Consider the following 6465-nt stretch of genomic DNA (forward strand, 5'->3'; position numbering starts at 1 on the left):
AAAAAGAATTAAAAAAAAAAAAAAAGCCAGTGCAGGAGCCAGCCTGTGGCATTAAGGCAGCTGGCTCTACATAGCTGACTATGAGGTTCAAGTCCCAGCCCTGACATCTTGAGAAATGCACTGGGAATGTGTGCTTGCGTGTCCAAAATCTTGAAGGAGAATGGAGGAGAAGAGATTGCAGTGTGGCCAGTCCCCCTGGGGGTGCTTCTCACTTTCCCTCTCTCTGTCTCTGTCTCTCTCTAGTGAGTGCATGCACTCTGTGGTGAAATTAGAAAAAGCAATGCATTGCAGTTGTCAAAAAGGTTAAAAAAAAAAAAAGAAGTGTTGATGACCAATGATTTTGACGTGTCTACACATATATACATACTCCGTGTATATGGAGCTTTAACAGTGCTGGTGAAAATGTTGGTGAGTACACACTTTTAAAGAGGAGACTTTGTAAATGTAGAGGCAGGTAGGAATCATAATGGAAAAGTCTTATAGACTTACACACCAAACATACCGAGAGAGTCCATGAATGTTAAAATGGAAAAATACCAGAGATTTCCAATGGACTTCCAGTCTTTTTTTTAATGGCCATGCCACAATCCTTTCTCCATTTTCTTCTTGGGATTTCAGCCATGCATGCTCCTGCATCTAGCATAAATTTTAAGCTGCCAGGTCCAGGACTCAAACTGTGGTCAGACTTGTGGGAGTCCAGATCCCTAATCACCAAGCCACCTGCTAACCCCCAGAGTTAATATTCTTAATGTACAAAATCTTCTCTGTTGTGTGTACACATGCGTTGTATGTGAGAGATGGGCTCTGCAGGAAGAACTAAGAAAATCTCCAAACCTCCCAGTGCTCGGAGAAATGCAAATTCGAACAGGATGCCCTCCGCGTCTCCAATAGGCAAATGTTGAAGGTACAAGGTGACCCCGGACATGGGACCTTCCAGCAGGCAGTTTCTGCTGAGCCCCTGCTGAGTCCCTCCTGTAGCCGGCTCCTCCCAGGCAGGAGCCCTCTGAGAAAACAAGCTGAGCGAAGCCCCTGCTTGCATGGGCCTTGCGCTCCAGAAACAGAGACTTACTGTCACAACTGAGAGGTCTCTACACGTTGCCAAATGTGCTCTGGACGTCAAAATCGCCCCCAGCTGGGAAACACACACACACGTAGTGTGGTCCCAATTCTGTAAAAAACAGCACGTACACCACACACACACACACACACACACACACACACCTATGTAGAGTAAAAAACACTGGGAGAGCGACCGGCAGATGGCTTAATGGTTACATTGCTTGACTCCCACGTAGTTGTCTTAGTTCGAGTCCCAGATCCAGTGACTTAAATTCACACCAGGCATGTGTGCAGGAGCGTGCCCACGATCCTAAGAGGAGAATGGAGAAGGGATTGCGGAGTGGTCATCCCCCCCACTCCCGGGGGGTGATTTTTGCTTTCTGTCTGTGTCTCTCTGGCAAGCACATGCCCCCTTTAGCAAAAATCTCTCTAAAAAAAATTGGGAGAAGAATAACAAAGTACTGAAGTGGTTATCCTGGGTTTTGTCACAATAGTTGGTTTTTTCCCTTTATGTTTGTCCTATGCTTTTCAAGTGTGAATAATTTTACTTTTAAGCATTATTTTATGAAGCAATTTCTCTCCAAATAGATTTTTAAACATGAAATTTATGTCTTTATTCCCTAGGAGAAGTTCTACTTGATAACACTTCACTGTTCTTGTACTGTTGCGTTTTCGTATCTCTATTCATAACTAAACTGTTTTTCTCTTTTATTTGTCAGTTTTTTTGTGTCAGAACATATAATCTATGTCTAAAATTAATTGAGTCATCAACAGAATTAGCTGTTCCTTTCTTTTGAAAGAACGATCCAGTTAAATTCTGGTGCTCAGAACGAGTTCTTGGAGATAATTGCTTTTTTCAAAGCACTTTCAGCCGTTTCCTCGCTTATAGGACATTACGATTCTCCCCTTCTCAAGTCCAGTTGGACTCTTTTTTTCCCATTGGGTTATCCATTTCAAAATATTTATGTTTATTAAGTAGGATATATGTAAAAATAGTTTATAATTTGTCATAGCCACCAAATCTATGGTTATTTAATCTTTCTCATTGTATTAATCTTTTCTATTTATTAGTTACATTTTTCAAGAGATCTATCCTTTTGGAACCATCTAGTAGCATAATGGTTGGGGTGGCTGGATCCGACATGGCCAACTGTGCAGTTCAAATCCCATATCCAGTGGCTTAAAAGTCACACTGGGTATGTGCATGCCCAAACTCCCAAGAGGAGAAGGGAGGAGAAGGAAGTGCAACGTGGCCATCGTCCCTGGGGTGATTTCTCACTTCTTCTCCGTCTCTCCCCCTCCCCCAGTAAGCACTATTTTGTCCTATAGCAAAACTAAAAGCAAAAACAAAAAACAAAGAGATTTGTCCTTTTATACTGATTTATTTCAAAAGAACTATCCCTTCAAGGGACCAGCAGTTAGGGTAATGGCTATGTCGCTGGACTCCCACGTAGTCGACTGTGGCTCAAGTCCCGGAGCTGGTGGCTTAAACTTCACGCCCGGCACGTGTGCGTGCCCAAGATCCCGAGAGGAGAATGGAGGAGAAGGGATTGTGGCGTGGCCATCCCCCCAGGGGGTGATTTCCTGCTTTCTGTCTCTCTGTCTCTCTCTGTCTGTCTGGCAAGTGCACGTGCCCTATAGCAAAAAACTCTCCAAAAAAAAAAAAAGAACTATCCCTTCAATATACTGACTAGTTCTTCGTTTTCCCATTTTCTCCTTAATATATTTTCTTTAGGTTTGTTCTGTTCCTTAGGGTCTTCACATCAATACTTAGGTCAGTTCCTTATTTTTATTATTTTAATGATAAATTCTTATTATTTTCTATTACAGGTAATTTCTAAAGGGGCTGCTAACTGACTTCACATATCTATACTTTCTTTCTTCTTCTTTTTTTTAATAGACCATAGATTAGTTTATTTTTAACACCCATCATGCCATGAATCCATAGGGAACAGGTTCCAGTAGCTCAGGCTCCTTTCCATTGGCTCTCACACAGTGGCTTCTCTGGGTGGAGCAGGCTGGCGCTTCATTGAACCCAGGTATCTTTCTCTTCGGCTTCCTTCTTTTTTCTGGTCATTTTCCTTCACACGTTTTAGGAAGCTATCTCTGCTCTTAGAATGCTTAATATGCTCAATATGCACATTAATTTTCTTGGCAAGAATCTTGCCCTTGTTCACAACAATGCCAACAGCATGCTGGGTAACATTGTAGACTCTTCCAGTTTTGCCATGGTAACGTTTGTGGGGCATTCCTTTTTGAACAGTACCCATGGCCTTGATGTCTACAATATCACCTTTCTTGTAGATTCGCACATAATGTTGCCAAAGGAACCACTCCATGTTTTCTAAAAGGCCTAGAGAACATATATCGGGTGCCTCTCCTCTGTGTTCGTCATTCTGGTGAATTACTGGAAGATGGTGGTTCCAGCCAAAAGGAAAGGTTCTTCTTTTTTTAAAAGAATTATTTTAATTTAATTGTATTTGTTGTCATTATTTCATTTTAATTTTTTGATGTTGACCAGAGAGAGGCAGAGAGAGAGAAGGAAAGTGACAAAGCAGGCTGCCAGGTCCAGGACTCAAACTATGGTCAGCCATGTGAGAGTCCAGCCGCCTTTACCACCATGCCACCTGCCAGCCCCATGTTTTTCCTTTCTTCTTTAGTAAGAAAGTTCAATGCTACCTATTTTAAAAGTCCACATTTCTCAGCCTTCCCTACAGCCATGAGAATCACTAGAATGTTTCTATTCATGATACTGTCAGATACGCACGTATATCAGATTTGGCCAGCCAGACATGGTGGTTAAGACACTGGATCTAATGTGACTAACTTCTCAGTTCGAGTCCCTGTCCTGGCAGCTTGGAAAACAAGCCAGGTGCATGCGTGTGTGCCCAAAATCTCGAGAAGAGAGTGGAGAAGGGATTGCAGCATGACCATCCCCTTGGGAGTGATTTCTCATCCCCTCTCTCTCACAAGCACATGCACCTGAACCAAAACCTTTATATACTTATATATCAAATTTCCTCCCTATACACTTAGAAAATCCCCACTTTAATCTTTATAAATTCACCAGTGTTCTCTTCTAGCACTGTTATTTCTATTATGTTGAAATCGTTAGTCATAATCACTCTTTTCCTTTAAAGTCTTTGGCCATGGTGATGTATTTGCTTCTCAAGACACATGTTAGAATAGTTTTTCTATTTGTCTACAAAGACCTATTAGGATTTTAATTGACTTTGCTTTAATTTGGGAGTCAGTTGAACCTTTCTGTAATCTTCCCATTCAGGACTTTGATTTAATTAATTAACTAATTTAGTCTCCATTAATTTAAGCTTTCTCCCTTCAGTAGAGTTGGCACATTTCTTTTTCCTTGTTTAGGTTTTTGTCATAGGGCAGTATGCTCTGCGGAGGGAAACACAGAGAAAGTGAGAAATCACTCCCCCCCCCAGATGGCCACCCCACAGTCTCCTCTTGGGATTGAGCATGCACACACACACACCCAGTGTGATTTTTCAAGCCACTGGATCTGGAACTCAAACTGTGGTTGGCCATGTGGGAGTCCAGCTCCTTGACCACCACGCCACCTGCTGGCCCCTATGCATTTCTATACCGTGAAGGCGACATTTGGCCATCCTGTGTCCAGCTGCTGACGGTCTGTGAGAACCACTGCCGAGGTGTGACAGTGCAGGCAGCCTTCCCGGGAGAGTCACTGCGGTCAGTCCTCTTCCTGCAGTCCAGTACCTGGAGAGAGCGTGAAGCCTATTTGAGGGGGCCCCTGAGTTACGAAGTGGTGGGGACGATTCAGTTCCAAGAGCTTTGGCCATACCGCCTCCTGAGGGATGCCAGACCAAAAAAGAACGTGAGATTCGTGTATTAGAGATCTTCGAGAAGTTCATGGAAAGTGCGTGTTATGAAAAAACTGCATGGATTTTACAATTTTTCACATCAAAATAAAATGATATGTTAATGTGTTAATTCCATTTTTTTCTGCAAACTTGTTGAAGCACCTTTGTATATAGTTTTTAAAAATTAGCCAAAATTCCTCAAGATGGAAGACACGAGGACAGTGGTTACCCTTGGGGCAGAAGTGGTGACAGGAAGAATGAGGACCGTCAGGGGACCCACCCATGTCCTGTCTCTTGACTTGGGACCTCTGCTGGGTCCCACCTTTATACCTAGGGAAGGGCATCTATGCAAAGCCCGCCCCTCAGTCACACTCGTGAGGAAATAGCGAACAAGGAGGTGAGAACAAAGCGAGGATGTCTGTTCCCACCACTGCTGTCGGCTTTACACCAGAGCCCTCATCGGTAAGGCAAGACAGAGAAAGCAGGTGACACGTTAGGTATGTAGAAGACCCAAGGAATCTTTTTTTTTTTTTTTTGAGAGATTTTCACTATAGGGCGCGTGTGCTCGTCAGACAGAGATTGAGAGACATAGAGACAGAAAGCGAGAAATCACCCCCCAGGAGGGATGGTCACGCCGCAATCCCCTCTCCTCCATTCTCCTCTCGGGATCTTGGGCACACACGCACATGCGCCCAGAGTGAGTTTTAAGCCACCAGGTCCGGGATGCAAACCACGGTCGACTACGTGGGAGTCCAGTGACATAGCCATTATGCTAACTGCTGGTTCCCAAGACCCAAGGAATCTTAACAAAAATTACTATTAGCCAAGCATATTAAGGTTGCAGGATATAAGGCTGATTTTCTAAAATTCATTGTATATCTACGTATTGAAAGTACAGAATGAGAAAAAGAAGTAAATTAGTAAGTGCGATAACACTTACTAATGACCATACGTAAAATGCGTAGGCGCACCTTTAACCAAAGGCGTGCGTGTCCTCTACAGCAAAAACTCCACGCCGTTAGTGAGGGGGTTAGAGAAGGCCTGAACAAACGGAGAGCTACGCCCACGTTGGCCTGTTTGACGTCAGTACTGCCGAGGTGTCGCTTCCTCCAAAACTGACCTGTGAGTTCAACACAAGCTTAATTAATATCCAACAGATTTTCTTTTGTAGAAATTGCCAGTTCTCAAAGTTATTAGGAGATTCGAGAGATCTAGAAAGCTAACATAATCTTGAAAAAGAAGAAGTCAGAGGATTCGCAGTACCTGGCTACCATAGTTACCAGAAACCTACAGCAATCAAGGTAGTGTGGACAGAAGGGCAGGAAAAAAATAGATCAGCGCCGGCTTCGTGCTTGGTTAAGAAAGCAGGTCTCACATGGCAACCTTGTGGTTCAAGTCCCAGTAGTTAAGGGACATGCCATGCATGTGTGTGCATGTCCCCAAATCCCAGTAGCATGCAGAAATGGAAGAGAAGGGATTGCAGTGTGACTACGCCCCCGTGGAGGGTGCTCTCTCCCTCTATCTCTCCCTCTATCTCTCTCTCTCTCTCTCAGTTGATTGCATG

The 6465-nt window shown here is 43.6% G+C and overlaps 1 long non-coding RNA gene across 2 annotated transcripts in view; it reads right to left on the bottom strand.

Annotated features, from left to right (window-relative positions):
- Window positions 1-3956: 3956 nt before the first annotated feature.
- The window catches only part of LOC102492456 (uncharacterized), a 7707-nt gene continuing 5198 nt past the window's right edge, over window positions 3957-6465 (bottom strand). For both annotated transcript variants that reach the window (XR_337728.3, XR_001369899.2), the window contains exons 2-4: window positions 5873-6021; window positions 4667-4888; window positions 3957-4458 (exon numbers count right to left, since the gene is read on the bottom strand). This is a non-coding gene — a long non-coding RNA (uncharacterized LOC102492456). The remainder of the gene's footprint in view (window positions 4459-4666; window positions 4889-5872; window positions 6022-6465) is intronic.

Source organism: Tupaia chinensis, unplaced genomic scaffold, assembly GCF_000334495.1.
Source record: "Tupaia chinensis unplaced genomic scaffold, TupChi_1.0 Scaffold149383_1, whole genome shotgun sequence".
In the NCBI taxonomy this organism is placed as follows: Eukaryota; Metazoa; Chordata; class Mammalia; order Scandentia; family Tupaiidae; genus Tupaia; species Tupaia belangeri.